We start from the raw sequence: 21,827 nt of genomic DNA on the forward strand, positions 1-21,827 counted from the left end.
TCCTGTCCATCTTACTGAAAGTGAAAAAACAAAAACAATACATCATTTTATTAACTGACTAGTAGTGATCAGCAGGATAAAGGAAGTTTAAGCTTTGTTTCTAAAGTCCCTTAGTATTCTGCAAATTAAATATGCAACTGCTGACCTCACTATATTAGATGTAATGACGCAATGAATTTTCTATATCATCAACATATTCACATCAAGAATTGCAAAGGAAAACAAAGTTAATCTATTAGTTTATCAACTATAAGAAAATGACTACGATGTGCAACTGAAGTCTTCCTCGTACAAAAATGCAAACATGTGAAAGTTTCATATTAATGATACTCAAATTGTGGGACCAATGGCATCTGCAACACCTGGGAACTACTTAACAATGCAAATTCTTAGAGTCCACCCGAGACCTCCTGAATGGAAATGGAGCAAGCTCCCCAAGCTAATGTTCTACATGGATGACAACTGATGCTCACCAGCATCTGGATAGTATTTGCATATATAGATATAGACATAGATTCATAATGCCAGTGGACATTAAGTCACATAGTCATAACTCAAAAAAAAATGTTGAAACAAGGGTCTAACTATGTTGCTCAGGTTGTGCTAGAACTTTCTGTTTTCCAGTGTCAGCCTCCTGAGTCGCTTGGATTACAGGTGTGCACCACATGCCTGGCTTAGCTCAAAATTTTAACTCAATGCATCAAGCAATCTGGAGAGGTTCTTAATCCTTCTTTGCTATTCCCTCTGTGCTCCCTATTTGCCTTTAGTAGAGCATTTTACAATGGCTTTTCTCTACCAGTTTGGTTTGTCATAGAAGTGAAGTAGAGTGCTAAATTGGAACAATGTCTGTATTTCTTAAGAGTGCTTGGCAGTCAATGAAATTATGTTACACACATCTACAAATATATCACAATGAATCCCACTATTCTATATAATTATAATGTATGAATTTTTTTAATGAAAACTGAGACAAGAAAAAAAATAAAGTAACAAGAAGGGTACCTGACACATGGTTAGATTGTTGGTGAATATTGCTTCTGTGAATCAAAATCTCTCTCTGTAAATGGAGAAATGGCAGGCCTACTACATGATAAGCCATTTGGGGAAAGGTAAATCTGGGCAATGTTGATTCTAAATGAAACTTGTAAGTCATCATCTTTAAATGCTATTGGAATCTGAACTTCAAAATAAACAAGTGAGAAATCTCAAAAATGAGTCTATCTCTCTAAACTGTTCACTTCAGACTGCATAAACATTGTCAAAAGCATCTTTAGTTTTCTTTCCCAATACCATTGATTGTATCAAAATAGCTAATAAATCAAGTTGGAGTTCAGACAATCCTGCTCAGGTGAACTGCTGGTCAGCCAAGTCTCCGGATCCAACCAGCTAGAGAAATAAAAGTTGAAAATAATTTGAATAGTACATCATACTTCAGATGGGCCTTTGTCATCAAGGCCTTTCTTTCACACTGTTGTTACTTTTTCTAAAAACATAAAATTGTTCATGTTCTATGATATTACTGCTGGTATTTCACTTTAACTATAAATCTTCCATGAAATGGGCAATGCTCCCAGAATTCACAGATCTGTTGACTTTGGACAATCAACTAGAATTTTGAAATGTCTTTTTTTGCACTACATCATAAATGTTAGGAACTGTAATGGATTTCTTTTATGGCATGAATGTAATTTGGAATTTTAAAAAATTTATGATTAATCCTAATGAATATGTGGGGGAGATTGGTAACTAAGGAAATATTATACCAAGTCTTCCTGTTTCTTCATCTTTAGAATGCTTTCTTCAAATTAATCAAAATCATAAATACATGCAACTTAAAGTCAATAATAATTCATTTTAACACTGAAATAAGTAGTAGCCAAGAAAATATTAAGCCAATAAAAATTAAATAAAATCACATTTCTTCATCAAGTCAATAAAATGTCTATAGTCTTGACATATGACGAATAATCAGGTATTATTTTCAAATAGAAGGTAGGTCATTGTAACAAATGTTTTTGTTATCTTTATCAAAGATTAAAGTTTTTCCAGATTTGGTGGTGTATGCCTATACTCCCAGCAGTTATAGGGAGGCTGAGGCAGGAGGATCCACCAGTCTAAGGTCAGCCTCAGCAACTTATTGAGGCCCTAAGCAACTTAGTGAGAACTGTATTAAAAAGAAAGAGTTATCTTAGAGTAGTTTTGATGTGCATTTCTCTAATTGTTAGAGATGAACATTTTTTCATTTATTTGTTGATTGATTGAATATCTGTGGGAGGCCCTCACGTCATGTGACCATCTTTTTCACTCTCCTGATCAGTTGAGGCACTGTGGGTCACTCCCCGTGATCTGGCCATTTTTAAGTAACTGAAGACAGTACCCCCAATTTTGAGAGTAGTAAAAATGCAACAAATGTGTGCTCATGTGAAGGTGTGCCTTCCTGCAGCCCCATGGGTCAAGCTACACTCACCTTTTCCTCTGTGATATTACCCCTTACCCTGTTTGGGATAGAATGTTCCATGGAAATGCCCTTTGTGTGTCCCCTTCTCTTACTCTGCCCTTGGGTGTGACCTTCTGGATGTCAGTCAACCTGCTGACAACAGACATTGAGAAGCTAGACTCAGCCCCTTGAAACCTAACTCCTTGCCTCATTTGAGTGGCTTCTCCTCAATAAAAAGGGTCAGCATGTGCAGGCTCTCTCTCTCTTTCTGCAGACCCTTAATGTCAGAGGAGCATTCACAGCACCCCCCCCAAAAAAAGATATCTCTGTCTCTTGTGTGGTTATTTTGCATAGCCCAGTTCCCCTGGAGTAACCCTGAGTGTTTTAGTTGTGAGCAAAGCGACAAATATCCCCTTCTGAGAAGTGTCTGTTCATGAACTTGGCCCATCTACTGACTGGGTTATTTGAGTTTTTTGGTGTTTAGCTTTTTTAGTTCTTTATATGCCCTAGAGATTACTGCTCTATCTGATGTGGGAGTGGTAAAAATTTGCTCCCAAGATGTAGGCTCTCGATTCACCTCACAGATTGTTTCTTTTGCTTTTTATTTGAGTCCATCATATTTATTTATTCTTGGCTTTAATTCTTGTGCTATAGGAATCTTATTAAGGAGGCTGGGGCATACTCACACATGATGGAGATTAGGGTCTACTTTTTCTTCTATTGGATGCAGAGTCTCTGGTTTAATTCCTAGGTCTTTGATCCATTTTCATATGAGTATAGTACATGGTGAGAGGCAGGGGTTTAGTTTCATTTTGATGCATATAGATTTCCAGTTATCCCAGCACCATTGTTGAATATTACTCAGCAATAAAAGAGAATAATATCATGGCATTTGCAGGTAAATGGATGCAGTTGGGGAGATAATAATGAGTGAAGTTAACCAATCCCAACCCCGCCCCCCAAAAAGCAAATGCCAATACTTCTCTGATATTAGGAAACTGACCCATAATGGGGCAGGGAGGGGGAGCATGGGGGGAATACAGGGGAGGAGAGTGGTGACAGGTGAAGGGAGGGGTCAGGGGGGTAACAATGATGGTGTAACATGATAGACATCCTTATCAAAAGTACATCTATGAAGACATGAATTGGTATGACCATATGTTATATATAAACAGAGATATAAAAAATTGTGCTCCATATATTTAATAAGAATTGTAATGCAATCCACTGTCATGTATTTAAAAAAATAAAATCAATAATAAAAATTATCATATTTGGTGTTGGGGAATAAACCCAGGAATGCATACCTAGTAGGCAAGTGTTCTAACACTGATATACTCACAACCCATTAAAAAAAAAGTTTGAGGGTTGGGGGTGGGGCTCTGTTGTACAGTGCTCACCTAGTATAAAAGCACTGCATTTGATCTTCAGCAATGAATAAAAAAATAAATACAGGTATTGTGTCCATCTAAAACTATACATATATATATATGTCAGTTTTGACACATACATATCAAGTTATGGAAGCTCAACATGTTAGGAAGGGATAAAAACTGATTTGACACTTGAAGAAGTTGAATGTAAACTTCCTTTTGCTATAAAGATATTAATTACCAACACAGAATAAGGTAAAAATTATAGATGGTCCCTAAGTAGAAGACACCTTACTAGCATGTTTATGTTTCTTCCCATTTCTGTGTCTTTAGTTTCATTTTCTTGACTTAGGACATTAGCTAGGAACTCAGCAAGATGTTAAAAAGAATAGTAGGAGAGGGTACCCTTGATTGTTCCTGTTCTTAGGGGGAAAGTTTCAAATTTATAATTATTAAGAATGAGGTAGGGGTGATATGGCAGCCAGTGCCCAGGCAGCAGGGGCAGCCCGCCAGCTGGGGAAAGTTGCTAACACTGGGCTAGAAGTCACCCAAGCCTGAGGGTGGAAAGTGGAGAAAAGGAGCCCAGGCACCTCAGGCATAACTGGGCCACTGGTGGCAAGTCCCCGGTGCAAGCCCAGGCCAGGCCTCTGCATTTCTAGGCAGACATCAATGGTTGGCAAGAGCCCCAAAGCCCCGCCCTTCGTGGAATTCTGAGTGCTTGGGTCATAATTGACCCCCCAGCATTCCAGGAGTTTCAGAGCAGAGGTGGATAGAGACGGAGGTGGTTTTCAGAGGTGGATAGAGACAGAGGTGGTTTTCAGAGGTGGATACAGACAGAGGTGGTTTTCAGAGGTGGATAGAGACAGAGGTGGTTTTCAGAGTGGGTCTGATGGCTCACTGAAATTGGGGAGATGTCATCCTGGTTTAGAGGCCTAGGCTCCAGCTTGGGCCACTCCTTGGGTCAGGTGGGGGACAGCTTGGCTTCCCTCACTAGCCATACATCCAATGTCACCAAGGACGCGGTTCTCGATGAATTCAAGGACGTAGAAGCAGGTTTACCTAGTTATTGGAGAAAGAACATTGAAGATACCAAATGGATGATCAGATATGACAATGTAAGACTTAAAAACTATTGTACTGACCTGGAAGAAAGGTATGCAGCATCCGAGCTACGGATCCAACATCAATCTGCAAATTACCGAAATGAACTGGCACAGAAAGAAGTCGAAATCAGGCAACTGAAAGCAAGACAGTTTGTACTAGAGGATGAGTTGTTGCAACTGAAGTCAGCTGCCCAACCACTGCATTCAGGAGCTGGTGGTGTACCATCAACCACTGCCTTTCCCGGTGATGACATGGACTTCAGTGACATCATTTCAGCACAACAAGAAATCAACAGACTGTCAATTGAAGTTTCAAGACTTGAATCCGAAGTTGGCCATTGGAGCGCTATTGCTCAGGCACAGCAAACACATAATTCAGATCAAAGTGAAATCTGCCAACTACAAAATACTATTAAGCTACTTGAACAAAACCGAAATCAAGACCTTGATAATCACCAAGGTGAAATTGCAGTTTTGCAGAATGTACATCAACAGAAACTGGCAGAGATGAGTCGCCAGTATCGAGAGGAACTAAATGACTCTGAAGAAAGAATTAAAACACTTGAAAATCAGTTACAGCAAGGTGACTTGGGAGTAACAGTAACTGATGAGTCTAAAATCTGTGACTTGCAAAAAACTATTCAGGTTCTACAAACTGAAAAACTAGAGTCTGCCAGGAAGATTGAAGAACTTGAGGATCAACTAAAAGACAAAAATGAACAATTATCTTTGGCACAAAATGACACAGAGGTCTTGAGGAGAGAAAAAGAGCAGCTCAGTGTGGAAAAGCAACAAATAATGGAACAGTGTGGAACCTTGAAGCTGGAATGTAGTCAATTGCAGCCTTCTGTGATGGAGCAGAAAGAGGAGGAAATTGGGAATGTACAGAAAACCAGTGAACAAATAAAAGCCCAGTTGCAGGAAGACACAACACTCCAGCAGACAATTCTGATAGTTTCCAAATAACAAAAGTTAAAAGTCCTCGTATAGAAAACGGAAGTGAAAAACATGACCTGTGTAACCATGAAACTGTAAAAGGAGGGAAAGGAATCCAACAACAGGAACTTGAAATTCAACTTGTAAATGAAAAGAGTAGGTTTTTAACCAACCAGATTGATCAGCTGCCTGAAGATGAAGTTGGTCAACTCACTCAAGCTATCCCACAACAAGTTCTTCAGGCTAAATCTTATTCAGGAAAACTTGATATGACTCCACCCCAGCTCTTGGCTGCGTCATCACGTACCTCCCAGTCAGCAGAGGTCCAAGAGCTGAGACAGTCACTGCATGAAAAAGAGGCCACCATTAGGATGCTCCAGGAAAATAACCACAGGTTGTCTGATGCAATTGCTGCTGCCACAGACAGAGAAAACAAAGAACATGAAGAAATGGATTCCAAAATTAAACAGCTCAAGGAAGAACAAGATGTGTTAAAAACTTTACTGAAGGAAAAAGACCTCTTCATCCAAGCCAGAAGTGAACAGTTACTTTCTTCCAATGAAAAACTCACAGACAAAGTGAATGAAAACGAGTTGTTGAGGCAAGCAATAACCAACCTAAAAGAGAGAACATTAATTTTAGAAATGGTCATTTCTCAACTCAAAGGGGAAAATGAAAAAACGACAGAAACATCCCAAGTAAAGAAAATGGAGTATCAAGCATTACAAGAGACCAACTTGAAGTTCTCTGTGATCCTGCTAGAACAAGAGTACGAGTGCCAGTCCATGAAGGAGCAAGCTCTTGCCTTTAAGCAGCTGTTACTGGAAAAAGAAGATGGCAAGGCTAGGGACGTAAGTCAGCTTTTAAAAGCACTTGAATCCATGCAGGAGAAGACCATCCTGTTTCAGCAGGAGAGAGACCAAGTCACCTTGTCTCTAAAGCACCAACAGATGGCAAACCGGACCTTAGAGCAAGAGGTTCAACACTTACGTGACAAAGAATTACACTTGAAGCAGGAGGTACAAAGCCTGAGGAGCCATCTTCTAGAATCAGAAGATTCTTACAGCCGGGAAATTGGGGCTGCAGAGAAGAGAGAGAGGAAACTGAGGGAGAAAGTCACACTATTGGAGGAAAAGCTGCTCTCCTCTTCTAATGCAAGTCATCAAGCCACTGTGCAGGTAGAGTCCCTGCAGAAACAGGTGCGTTTCCTCTCCCAAGAGAGGGATGAGAACGCACTGCAGCTTTCACTCTACCAGGAACAAGGAAAGCAGTATGCCATGTCACTCACTAACCTGCAAAAGGTTCTAGAGCGTTCCCAACAAGAAGAAAAAGCTATGTATTCCGCTGAATTACAAAAGGAAAGACAACATACAACCGAATGGAAGGAAAAGGCAGAAAATCTAGAAAGAGAGGCATTGTTATTACAGGAACGCTTGGATGAAGCCAACCGTGTGTTGGATTCAGCAACCAGACCTACACAACAGTTCCATCGAAAGGAAGAACAGATTGAACAAAGTGAGCTCCCACGAGAAATACTGGACGATGCCCAAAAGGAATGGATGAACTCGGAAAATGGCACAGAAGGAAAAGTGGACAAAGCCCTAATGAGAAACCTGTTCATTGGGCATTTCCAGATACCGAAAAATCAGCATCCCAAAGTGTTAAGGTTAATGGGAAGCATCCTGGGCATTCAAAAGGAGGCAATGGAGCAGTTGTTGAGTGGAGATGATGGTGGTATTACTAAGTGGATGACGGGATGGCTTGCAGGAGGATCCCAATGTGTCCCCAACACACCTTTGACACCAAATGAGCAACCTGGGCTGAAGAGTTCTTTTTCAGAACTTTTTGTCCAATTTCTGGAAACAGAATCTCATTCATCCATTCCATCACCAAAACTTTCTGCTAGTGCCATGAAGTGTCTAGACTCCAGAGGAAGAAGAAAGGAACGTGCCAATGTGCCAAGAAGTGTGACAGACGCAGCAGAATTCAGAGCTGGTAAAAGAGAGGCTGTGAATCCATTCTTGGCACCGTGTTCTGCGGCTGTGCCACTCATTAGCCTAGATGGACTTGGACCTGCTGGACCTGGGAATCCCCTTTTGAATCCCATCGCAGACTTCATGCCCACCTTTACACCATTGCCAGTGTCGCCGGACAATAGCGCCAGGGTTGTACTAAAGGACCTTTGAAAACCATTTAAAGTGATTCTCAAGCCAGGGATGAGTTAGCACTTTCAAGAAGAAATAAACATTTTGTTCTTTTTATAAAGTGGCCTTTTCAAAAAGAAGTGGTGTATTTGTAGGGACAAAGAAAAAAGTTGATCCATAGAAGTTCCAGGTATTTTGTCTCCCCCTCCCCATTTTTAGTGTGTGTTTGTTTGCTGTAGCACTGTTTTAAAATAAATTTTTCTTTGTTTACCATAGTTCTCTTTTTCATATGGTATTTTGTTCTGATGCTATCAGGTAATCAACAGCAATAATAATCATAGCTCCAACCCCCTTTTCAGGATTATATTTGTTACATTTAATTATATTAAGATAAAAATGATACATTTATATAACAGACAGAATAGAAGAAAACTCCAACCCATACGAAACCCATATGAAAAAGATGCATACCTCAGAATTTGGCTCGATGAAACAAAATATGATGTAGCAAAAAGTTGTAAATTCTTCAACATTGTACAGGTTATCTATGCTAAGCCCCATGTCAACATCTTTCTAAATGGAGAAAATTGAAAGCATTCCTTCTAAAAACTGGGACAAGACAGGATGCCCTCTTTCACCACTTCTATTTAACTTAGTTCTTATACTTTTAGCCAGAGCAACCAGACAGTTGAAGAAATTAAGGGTATACACGTAGGAGAAAAAGAACTCAACTTATCACTATTTGCAGATTATATGATTCTATCCCTATAAGACCCAAAACATTCCACCAGAAATAATCTAGAACTAATAAATGTACTCAGCAAAGTAGCTGGATATAAAATGAACACCCATAAATCATAGGCATTTCTGTGTATCACTGACAAATCCTCTGAAAGAGAAACTAGTAAAAACACCCCATTTACAATAGCCTCAGAAAAATAAAATATTTGGGAATCAACTTAATGAAAGAGGTGAAAGGCTTCTACAATGAAAACTACAGCATGCTAAAGAATGAAAGAAGACCTAAGAAGATGGAAAGAACTCCCATGTTCTTGGATAGGCACAATTAATATTATCAAAATGACCATACTACCAATAGCACTGTACATGTTCAATGCATTCCAATAAAAATCCCAATGGCATTTCTCATAGAAATAGAAAAAGCAATCATGAAATTCATCTAGAAAAATAAGAGGCCCAGAATAGTCAAAGCAATCCTTAGCAAGAAGGGGGAAGCTGGTGGCATCACTATTCCAGACCTTAAAGTACAGTACAGAAAATAGTAACAAAAACAGCATGGCATTTCACCAAAATAGACCTGTAGACCAATGGTACAGCATACAGACACAGAAACTAACCCACATAATTACAGTTATTTTTGACAAAGGTATTAAAAACGTACATTGGATAAAAGATAGCCTGTTCAGCAAGTGGAGCTGGGAAAACTGGAAATCCATAGGCAACAAAATGAAAGTTAACCCCTGTCTCTCACCATGCACAATTCTCAAGGGCCTAGGAATTAAACTAGAGACATTGCGACTATTAGAAGAAAAAGTAGGCCCAAATGTCCATGATGTCAGATTAGGCCTCAAGTTCTTTAATAAGACTCCTATAGCTCAAGAATTAATATCAAGAATCCATAAATGGGATGGATTCAAACTAAAAAGATTCTTCTCAGCAAAATAAACAATCAGTGAGGTAAATATAGAACCTATTAATTAGAACCTATAAATTCTTCCCACATGCATGTCAGGTAAAGCACTAATCTGTAGGATATATAAATCTCTCAAAACCCTTAACACCAAAAACACAGATAATCCAATCAACAAATGGTCCAAGGACCTGAAGAGACACTTCTCAAAAGAAGATATACAGTCAATCAACAAATATATGAAAAAATGTTCAACATCTAAAGCAATGAGAGAGATGCAAATCAAAACTAATATTTCATCTCACTTCTGTAGAATGTCAGCTATTAAGAATACAAACAACAATAAGTGTTGGTGAGGATGTGGGGAAAAGGCACACTCATACATTGCTGGTGGGACTGCAAATTTGTGCAGCCAATTTGGAAAGCAGTATGGAGATTTATTGGAAAACTTGGATTGGAACCACCATTTGACCCAGCTATCCCAGTCCTCGACCTATTCCCAAAGGTCTTAAAAACAGCTTACTGCAGGGACATAGCCACATCAATGTTTGTAGCTGCACAACTCACAATAGCTAAACTGAGGAACCAAACTAAATACCCTTCAGTAGATGAATGTATTTGAAAATGTGGCATATATACACAATGGAATTTTACTCAACAATAAAAGAGAATAAAATCATTGCATTTGAAGGTAAATGGATGCAGCTGGATAAGATAATGCTAAGTGAAGTTAGCCAGTCCCAGAAAAACAAATGATGAATTTTTTCCCTGATATAACATGACTGACTCATAGTGGGGTAGAGAGTGGAAGCATAGGAGGAATAGATGAACTCTAGATAGGGCACAGCAGTGGGAGGGGAAGGGAGGAGGCAAGAGGGTTAGCAATGATGGAGGAATGTGATGGACATCATTATCCAAAGTACATGTATGAAGACATGAATTGATGTGAAAGTACCTCATATAGAAACAGAGATATGAAAAATTGTGTTTTATATGTGTAATAAGATTTGTGATGCACTCCGTCGTCATGTATTTAAAAAATAAAAGCAATTAATAAAAAGGAGGTGTGCGGTGCTGGGGATGTGGCTCAGTGGTAAAGACTCCATGGGTTAATTTCCCAGTGCAAAAAAAAAAAAGGCTGAAGTTTTAAGCTCATATAATACTTGCAGTATTCTATGGACATTCTTTATGTAATCAAGAAACTCATGAACTGTTGTGATACTGTAGAAAATTATCCAACATCTTCACATCCCAACAGGATTGAAAAGGAGAAGCTTTCATTTGTATAGTAGCACTCTATCCCAGATAATTTCACATACCCTATTTCATTAACTGAATCCTCATATAACTTTAGGAGAGAGCTCTCACCAGTTTCATTTGAACTGATATCCCAAAAGAGTCCAAGATGACATTGGTGACGAATGGTCACTCTATTCCATGGGTGAAAACCAAATCCTAATTTATTTGACAGTAAATGTCTCTTTAACTCATGAAAATCCTACAACTCATGTACAGTTTTTATCTTAACTTTAGATTTGAAAAAGCAAGGCACACAGGACCTAATATGGAACCACCAGGAAATGACAGCCAGAATTTGAACTCAGACTGCTTGTAGAGTTCATGGCATCAACCATGATGTCATCCTACCTGGGCAGGCCATCAAGACAGCGCACTAAGCACAGCGACAGCCTTCAGTTTATCCTACAGTCCATTAAAATGACTGTGCTCATGATAAGTCTTTAATTATTTGGCTATGGTAACTATTATTTTGATAAAAATCTTAGAAATAAATAGTAGTATATATAACTGAAAGTCAGGCAGCACCAAAAGAAGAAAATCAGAAATTATTGAAAGCTTTGGTCTCTGGAGAGTCAGACGTGTGCTAAGCAGCACAGAAAGGTGAAATTTACACTTTAATTTACATAGTGTGAACTTTTTTAATGTATGCATTTTTAATCTCTATATTGCTTTATTTGGAGAAAAAGTTAAAGAAAAATAAAACAATAAAATGGGATGAAAGACGATATAAACATAAATGAAATTCTGAAAAACATAATATTATACAGTGGTCCAAAAGAAGGGAATGATTTATTATCCTGCTATGGAAATGTATTTAGGAAATGCTTTGTTAAAAATAATCATGGTGAAAAAAATTATGTGTGTGTATATATATATATATATATATATATATATATATATATATATATTCTTTATGGCTGAATTTGGCTTCTTTTGATTAACATAATAGCCTCAAATGGGAGAGGGTTAATTTAATTATTTAATACAAAATTGCATATATTGGTATATTCTTAGAAAAATATGGGAAAAATATGTATACCGAGCCCAAATGTCCTATGAGACATAGAACTGGAGCTGGGGATAACCATAGACAAGAGTTACACTTACCACTTATTAGATGTAAACATCCCTATGATAGGGATCATAGAGACGTGACTAGTGGGAACATGAGACTAATGGAATAAGTCTACAAACTGAGTCCTCTGTGCTGACCCCCACATGCCTTCTTTTTTTTCCCTTTTCCACGTTTTTATTAGTGCATTATAGTTTCACATAAGGTTGGGATTTGCTCTTCCATATTCATCCATACGTACAATATATCAATATAATTTGACCAGTATCACTCTCCAGCACTTCCCATGTCTCTCCCCTCCTCCCATCCCCCTGATCCCTTTCCTCTATTGATCTTTTAATTTTCATAAAATTCCTTTCTACCCTATTCTTTTCCCTTTTTCTATCTTCCACAAATGAGAGAGAACATATAACTCTTGACCTTCTGAATCTGGTTTATTTTGATTAACATAATGGCCTTAAATCCCATCCATTTTCCTGAAAATGACATAACTACATTTTTCTTTATGGATGAATAAAACACCATTGTGTATATGGACCACATTTTCTTTATCCATTTATCCATTGATAGACACATAGTATGGCTCCACAGTTTGGTTATTGTGAATTGCGCTGCTATAAACGTGGGTATGCATGTATCATGATAGTATGATGACTTTAATTCTTTGGGATAAATACTGAAAAATGGTATAGTTGGATCACATGGTGGTTCCATGCCTAGTTTTTTGAGTAACTCCATATTGATTTCCACAGTGGTTGTACTAATTTACAATCCCAACCACAGTGTAACAGTGTTCCTTTTTCTTCACATTCTCTCCAGCATTTATGATTGTTTATATTCTTGGTGACTGCCCTTCTGACTGGTATGAGATGAAATCTCAGAGTCTTATCCATTTGATTTGTGTTTCCCCAATTGCTAATGATGTTGAAGATCTTTACATATATTTGTTGGCCATTTGTATTTCTTTTTTTTTAAGTATCTGTTTAATTCATTTTTCCATTTATTAATTTTATTATTTGATTTTTTTTGGTGAGAAGTTTTTTGAGTTCTTTATGTATTGTAGGTATTAATCCTCTGTCAGAAGAATAGCTAGCAAAGATTTTCTCCTATTCTGTGGGTTCTGTCTTCAAATTCCTAATTGTTTCCTTTGCTTTTCAGAAGCTTTGTAATTTGATGCCATCCCATTTATTAACTCTTGGCATTGTTTCCTGAGCTTTAGGGGCCCAATTGAGAAAGTCATTGCCTGTGACTAAAATTTGGAGTGTTGGCCCTACATTTTTTTCTAGGAGTTGCATAGTTTCTGGTCTAATCCATTTTGAGTCAATTTGTGTGTGTGTGTGTGTGTGTGTGTGTGTGTGTGTGTGTGTGTGTGTGCAGGGAGAGAGATAAGGGCCTAGTTTCATTTTTCTACATATGGATAACCAGTTTTCCCAGCACTGTTTGTTTAAAAGGCTCTCTTTTCTTCATTGTATGTTTTTAAAAAGCAATTTACCTGCAGCCCTGCTTGGCTTAGGATATACATTTCTCAGCAAACAACTTGTTATCTGCAGGAGAAATCCAGGTCCAAAATGCCATAAGAAAACACAAATTTCCCTGAAAAGGGGAACTTTTGTGACCCTTACAGAGACCAGATCCCAGAACTCAGGAAGATAAGGATAATCTCTCCTAACCATAAAATCTGTAAGAACATGTTCCAATTAGAACTGATCAGCAGAGCCAGAGTGATCTAAAGTTGTCATGGCAGGCAGGAGGGACTTGAAAGTCTGATGCCATCCTATCAGTCAAGCTAAGAGGTGACATAGGTGAGACACTCTGGAAACTTTCCTTGGGTCCCCAATAAAACCAGAGGGAAGGAGGGGTGTTATCCTTCTCCTCTCTTGAGAGGACCCGTTTTCTCCTTTGAGAGTGACCCCTTTTCTCTTTTCCTATCCCTCCTAATAAATTCATGCCTGCTGCCCTAAGCAACATGTCTGATATCTTTTTGACGTGAGCCAGTGAAGAGGGTGCCTCTGCAGCTGCCTCTGCTTCGTGGCAGGTCTGAGCCCTATAACACCTACTATTTATCTAACCATACTCTCTACTTGTACACTGTTTTTTACAATATGCTTAATTTATGCATAATTAAAAAAAAACTTAGGGGTGAATAAAGACATTGTCAGTTAGGGCCCCCAGGAAGCAGACACTGAGTAAGGCTTGTTGGAGGACAAGTCAATGCAAGAGAAAAAAAGGAGGAGGGAGTGAAATTGGACAAGGGAAGTGCTGAGGCAATAATGTGAATGAAAACCTTATCATCCTGAAATAATGTGAACACTCTAAACTGCTACCATTCACTTGATGCAGGAAAATAGCATTTCACATCTGCATTATAGATCCTTTATATAATGGGATTTGGACAGTGGTTACTTCCCAAATGTGATGCAGTGACTGAATTATTCCCTTGGGGGTAAAAGAAAAGAAAGAAAGAAAGCATTCCCTGAGGAAACAACCTTTGGTCATTCAAAAATATTTATTGGGTCCTTACTATTTGCCAGGAAATATTCTAAGAACTGAGGATAAAGCAATGAATAAAACAGATGAGAAATTCTACCCTCATACCAAAAGCACCAGGAAAAATTGAATGAAGTTGAACTTCATTATAATGAAAAAATGTGTACTCTGTGAAAGACACTGTTTAGAAAATAAAAAAGGACAAACCGTAGACTAGAAGAAAATCTTGGCAAAACACATATGGATTTTAAAAGACCAGCATCCAAAATGCACAAAGAATTCTTAAAACATAATAATGAGAAAACAAACAACCCAGTCTATAAAATGGACCACAGACCTTAACAGACACCTTACAAAAGAAGATCCACAGATGGCAAATGAGTACCTGAAAAGATGCTCAATAGCACATGCCATTAGGGAATTGTAAATTAAAACATAATGAGAGACCATTACCTATTACAATGGATAAAATCCAGAGTACTAACATCATTAGATAATGGTGAGAATGTGAAGCAACAGGAATTCTCATTTATTGCTGATTAAAATGCAAAATGGTCACCTACTTTGGAATATAGTTTGGCAGTTTCTTAAAAACCTTATCATACTCTTACCATTCAACCCAGAAATCATTCACTTTATTATTTCCTCAAATAAATTTGAAAATATATGTCTACACAAAAACCTGCTTATAAATATTTATAGCAGCATTATTCAAATTTCTGAAAGTTTAGAGCCCTTCAGTAGGTGAATGGATAAGTAAACTGTGGTATAGCCAGACAAGGGAATATTATTCAGTGCTAAAATGAAATGATCCAAGTCATAAAAAGACATGAAAGAAACTTAAATAAACATTGCTAAGGGTTTTTTTTTTGTGTGTGTTGTATTTATTTGTTTTTGAAAGCCAATTTGAAAACCCTACATGGTGTATGATTTCAACTATCCAACATGCTACAAAAAGCAAAGCTATGGAAACAGTAAAAGATCAACATTTAGCAGTTCAGTTGGGAGGAGGAGGGACAGAGGAAAGGATGAATCAATGGGGCAGGAGAGATTTTCAGGACAGTGGAACTACTCCCTCTGATATTGTAATGGTTGATACGTATCGTTATAGATTTGAGAAAACCCATGGAATGTACAATACACAAAAACCAACTCTGAACTTTAGGAAATAATATTGTATAAATATCGGCTTATCCGTTGTAACAAAGGTACCACATGATGTTAAAATAGGAGAAGATGTTGGGAGGAGTTGAGATAGCACATACTTGCTTCTCAATCTTTGTTTAGACCTAAAACTACTTTAGAAAATAAATCTATTAATTTAAAAGATCATACTTGCATGAAGTTCATAGTCCAGTGTACTAGTCAGGGTTCTGCAGAGGAATAGAACCAACAGAATATGTTATAAGAGGGGGTTTACTAGATTCTCTTACATAACCAGAGGCTGAATTGTCCCCACAGTAGCCATCTTCAGACTGGAGAGGAAGAGAAACCAGTAACTGCTCAGTCCAAGAAACTGGAAGACTAAGCACAAGAGGGACCAAATGCAGCTCCAGTCTGAGCCTGAGGGCCTGGAAGGCCTCTGGAGTCACTGGTACAAATCCACATTCAAATGCTGAAGGATCTAGGTTTTGATGTCCATCTGTGATGGCAGCAGCAGAAAAATGCTCCTGCTCAAGAAGACTCAAGGACCCATGCTTTCCTGAGCCTTTCCCCTTTCTTCCACTTTTTGTTCCCTCTGGGTCCCCAGCCTATTGGATGGTGCCACCCAAATTCAGGGCAGGTTATTCCACTCAGTTTGCTGACCTGATTGGTGCCAATTGTTTCCGGAAACACCCTCACAGACATACTCAGATGGGTGCTTTACTAGTTATCTCTCAATCAAGTTGACAACCAAGATTAACCATCATATCCAGTGAGGGGAGGCAGACAGCATGCAGGGAATCGGTGGGAAAACAAAACAATGTAAATGAAGGATTCACTATGATGAGTGCTTTGGGGGAAAATAAAACATAGAAGAAATAAAGTGTGCGCCCATGGGAAGGGGGCTGTGATGGTTTGAATGTAAGCTGTCCCCTAAAAGCTCACGTGTGAGACAATGCAAGAAGGTTTGGAGGAGAACTGATTGGGTTATAGCCTGAACCTGAAAGACCCACCAATTCCCTGTCCAAGAAAGACGCACGAGGCACTGGCTGCAAACGCAAGAGGTTTATTCAGACACAGATGCCTGCGGGTGCTCAGCAAAACCTCAGCCGGAGCTTTGGTGAACTGGCACACCGGGCTTTGGGGTACAGGTCTTTTATAGGATAATGGGGCAGGTTTCGCGCGTGCGGGAAGTGACAGGTTTCTTATTGGTTATTTTGAACCCAACATATAGATTACCTAAAGGGCAAAGTTGTTTTTCACTTTATGTTCCTGGATAAACCTCATGACAGTTACATATTAACACTCTGGTTTTTCTGTTCCTGCTTATCATTATCAGTTTCTGTTTGTTCAGGCATGCCTTGGGATCTGCTTTTCTGTTCTTCCTCAACCATCCTGTCCCCTCACAATAGACTACCCTTAACTGATTAACAAATAGACCTCTCTTTACGTGGGTTAGCAACACGCCCTGATGGTTTCACAATGGGGCCTGGGGTTTCTGGGCTGGGGTCTTTCAAACCTAATCAGTGAATTGATGGGACTGAGTGGTAACAGGAGGCAGGTGAGGTGTGACTGGAGGGAGTGGTTTATTGGAGGCGTGGCCATGGGGTATATATTTTGTATCTGGAGAATTGAATCTCTTTCTCTCTGCTTTCTGATCATGATGTGAGCTGCTTCCCTCTGCCACACTCCTCCATCATGATGTCTGCCTCACTTCGAGTCCCAAGGAATGGAGTAAGCTTTCTATGGACTAAGACCTCTGAAACCGGGAGTCCTCAAATAAGCTTTTCCTCCTTTAAAATTGTTCTGGTCAGATCTTTTAGTCACAGCAATGAAAAAGTTGACTAAAACAGGAGCATTGTAGTGTGAAATGGGGAGATGGAGGAAGGGCTCATGCAGAGGACATCTGTGAAACACATGATAGTGGGAGAGTGTGCACTAGAGAAAGTTCAGTCAGAGAAGGAGAAAGGGAAGTGGGAATCAGGGCTTTCCAAGCTTGGAATATCCTCAAAATAGGATTTTGAATAGTCAAAATATTTCAGAGTGAAGGAGCAGCATATTTTGACAGGACCATGTAGAGAACAGACAGAAGGTGGTGGTGGAAGCAGGGCTCCCAGCTAGGAGGCATTACAGTGATTCAGGCAAGAGGTGATTATGGCCTGAACTAGGTTAAGGTGGTGGGGGTACTCATAGTCCACATGTGTGAAGATCCCACAGGATTGCAGCACAGACGAGTCCCAAAGGAGATAGGAAGAATCCCAGGGAGGGCAGAGGAGCCTCCAGGTAGACCCAAACTCTCTCCTAAGGGTCACCTGTCCCATGCAGCCAAGAGATCCTGGGTCATGAAAGGAACTCAGTCTGTGAGTCAGACAGACCTGTCCTGGATGCTGCTTCCCCTGCTAACCAGCTCTATTGTCTTGATTAATTTCCTCTCAAGTTTATTTTTTCTTTTCATATCAAAAACCTGTAATGATATATCTGCCTCATAGAAATATTGTGAGGATGAAATAAATGATATATAGAATATACTCCAACAAAGGTAACTTTTCTCTGACAGGAAGATTCCTATTGCCAGCACCAACGCCTGCCCCCAGGCATGAGCTACAGCCCAGAGAGGTTATGGAGAGAAGGCCTTTCTTCAAGGTTGTCAAGGTCGATCAGTCCCCAACACTGTGGAAAGTTCACATGACACTAGCAGGGGATAATCTAGCCCTCGGCACGCTGTCAATGTAGTTCTTGAGAGCCTTCTCTGCCGAGAGTGATTTCTGCTTAGTATTCACATGGAATACAAATGTCCTCAGACTTTGTTCCCATTTTAAAATGTGCATCCACAGGGCTGGGGATGTGGCTCAAGGGATATAATGCTTGCCTAGCATGCGTGAGGCACTGAGTTCAATTCTCAGAACCACGTAAAAATATAATAAAGATATTGTGTCCACCTAAAAAAACAAAAAATAAATATTAAAAAATATGTGCATCCACATGCCTCTTCAAAACATTAACCATTCAGATACGTACGTCGATGGCCATCTAATCATCCAGGCCAAAAAAAAAAAAAAAAAGAACAAAACCACAACAGAACATGTTGCTCAAACTTCTGCCCCCTGAAGACATTTCCTTTCCACAATATCTTTTGGGACATTTATTGATATTTAGTACTATCATACTGTAATTATCCTACTACTAGATGATGCCCAACGTACTGTGAGGAACCATCTGTAATACAGGGCACACATTTTTCTTTCTGGGACAACTGGTCAATGGAGTTGAAGCAGTGAAACAGGGCAGAGGCCCTCTTATCATGGCTTTTTCCCACTTCCATGTGTGAGCTCTGTCCTCAGGTTTCCTGTTAGCATACAGAGCTGCAGCAGTTTACTTTTCTTTCTTTTTCCATAATTTTACTTAACTTCTCTTTCTTTTCTCATATATTTTACTCATGCATTATAGCTGTACCTAATGGTGGTTTTTGTGTTACGTATTTGTGCATGCACAGGATATAACAGTAGAATTTGGCCAATACCATTCCCCAGTATTTCCCCTTTCCCTCCCCTTGATCCCTTTACTCTACTGATCTCTCTTTGATTTTCATGAGACCTCTCCCAACTTTCTTTTCCTTTTTTTTTTTTTTTTGTTCCTTTTTGCTCTCTAGTTTCCACGTATGAGAAAAACGTGCCAGCCATGACCTTTTGAGTTTGGCTTATTTTATTTCACTAAATATAAAAAGATCTCTTCTTATTGGGGGCAGGGGGAATTGAGCTCAGGGGCATTTGACCACTGAGCCACATCCCCAGTCCTATTTTGTATTTTATTTAGAAACAGGGTCTCCCTGAGTTGCTTAGTGCCTCAGTTTTGCTGAGGGTGGCTTTGAACTCACAATCTTCCTGCCTCAGCCTCCCAAGCCACTGGGATTACAAGTGTGCACCACCATGCCCAGCCAGAAGATCTCTTACAACCAACAGTCACACTTGCTGGCCTTTGTTCTATTTGGTTCTAATCCATTCACTTTTCTACTCTTGAAACATTTCACTTTGACCATGAGAAAGTCAATGGCTGCTTGACTTTCAGTTATATAAGAATCTCTGGAATGCTAACTGGAGTCATTGTGATGAAATTATACTGTATGAGTAAGGACTGTGCAGATTCACCAAGGGGACTAATTGGCAGAGAAAATCCTACCACAAATAGTGGTTACTGAACAACCAAAGAAAAATCTAGATGCCTTCCGGAAAGGGGAAGAGTTAAGGGAGCAACAGAGGAACAACAAACAGAAATCCACCACTGCCATCAATATTATTTTCATGGTTCTAGTAGACAGAAAGAGAAAAGAGAGGGTCAGAGAGGAAACCAAAAGATCAGGGGAGAAGAGAAAAAGGAGAAAAGAATTATGAAGATCAAAAGAGACATTTCTAATCTACATTTAAGCACTCAAAAGCAAAGGAAATGAAGTAGATGATGGAATGAGAAATGAAGAATTACCTTGTATTTTCAATTTGTCCCCCAAAATGAAGATGATATGAATATGTTTATGCAAACTTAAGAGAGGGCTCAAAAATATTTTAAGAATGCTAGCTTTATAAACACTTAGAAACACTGGAATGCTATTTGTTCTCCACACCTCTATGAAGCATTCCAGGTATGTTTCCTGTTTCTTTACTACAATTATTAGTACTATGTTGGCTTGAAGATTTGATTTTGTTCAATGAATATCTGGTTAGTTACATCCCAGCAGGTCCTGGTATCAAGTAATTTCTTGCCCTCAAGTGTTATCTCACTAAGCCAATTATTCTTGATAGGGCAACTTAACTAGTAAATGTTTTTATTCCTTCAAATAAACCAAAACATTCTTATTGAATATTTTCTTACTTCCAGACACTATACTAAAAAGTAAGAAGTACATAACAAATACTGAATCTATAAATCCTGACTGGAGGAAAAAAAGATGCATAAAGAAGAGGTAGCAGTTCTCTATAGTAATTTGAAAAGTTATTTCTAAGAAATAATCCCTTATGCAAGGATTTGAATGCGAGTAATTTATTTTGGATGTAATTCCAAAAAAGTAGAGGATGGAATTAGCTTTCCATCACTAACAGATTATCACAACATAGAATTTTGTTTTAGTGTATTCATGCTACTATTACAAATATCTGAGACCAGATAATTTATGAACAGAAAATTATTTCTCACAATTCTGAGCACTGGAAATCCAAATTCAAAGTTTCAATAGTTTCTGGTCAGGGTTGGGTATTTGCTTCCAAGATTTTGTCTTCTATACTACAACCTCACATCCTCACATGACAGAAGGGATGCAAGGCCAAAAGGGGCACTTAATAGGTTCCTCTAGCCATGTTATGAGGCCACTTATTCATTCATGAAGTCTCCATTCTTATAACTTAATTAAACCCTAAAGGTTCCACCTCTTAACACTGTTTCATTGATGATTACATTTTCAACACATGAATTTTGGGGGACATTCAAACAGAGCACCTCTATTATTTTATAGTTTTCTGTGTCAGAAGCCCAACACAGATATCACTGAGCTAAAATGAAGACATTGGCACCTCTTGCCTTTTCCAGCTTTTAGAGGCCACCTGCATCCCTTGGCTTATGGCGCTCTTTCTCCATCTTCAAAGCCACCAACACTGCATTTCTCTGAGCTCCTGCTAGTACATCTGTCTCTTACTGCAGCAGGAAAATGCTCTCAGCTTTGAAAGAACGATGTTATTAGATTGATCCTCATTTAGATAATCTAGGATAATTTCCACATCTCAAGTTCTTTAGCTTTAATCATATCTTTTACTATGTAGGGTGCCATATTCACAAGTCTTTGGAATTAAAGTGTAGACATTGTTAGGACAGTCATTATTCTGCCTAACACAGGAGTATGGAAGTGAGACAAAAAAGAAAGAAAAAGAGAGAGAGAGAGAGAGAGAGAGAGAGAGAGAGAGAGAAGCCCAAAGATTGTGCATAAATAAAATGGTCACTTACCATAACCACCACCTGGGACTTAATCCCCTGGAGACTCTGGAAGACAATGCACAGTTCACCCCAGAGTTGTCCCATTTTAAAGGATAACCTATCAGTCCATTATTGGTTGAGGGATCCTCCTGGAGTTTTCTCCTGAAAGCCCTTAGGCTAAGCCTCACAGGTACTTCCAGGAAGAGATTGGCAACACAGCCCCTGGG

Source organism: Callospermophilus lateralis, chromosome 1 (assembly GCF_048772815.1).
Source record: "Callospermophilus lateralis isolate mCalLat2 chromosome 1, mCalLat2.hap1, whole genome shotgun sequence".
NCBI lineage: Eukaryota > Metazoa > Chordata > Mammalia > Rodentia > Sciuridae > Callospermophilus > Callospermophilus lateralis.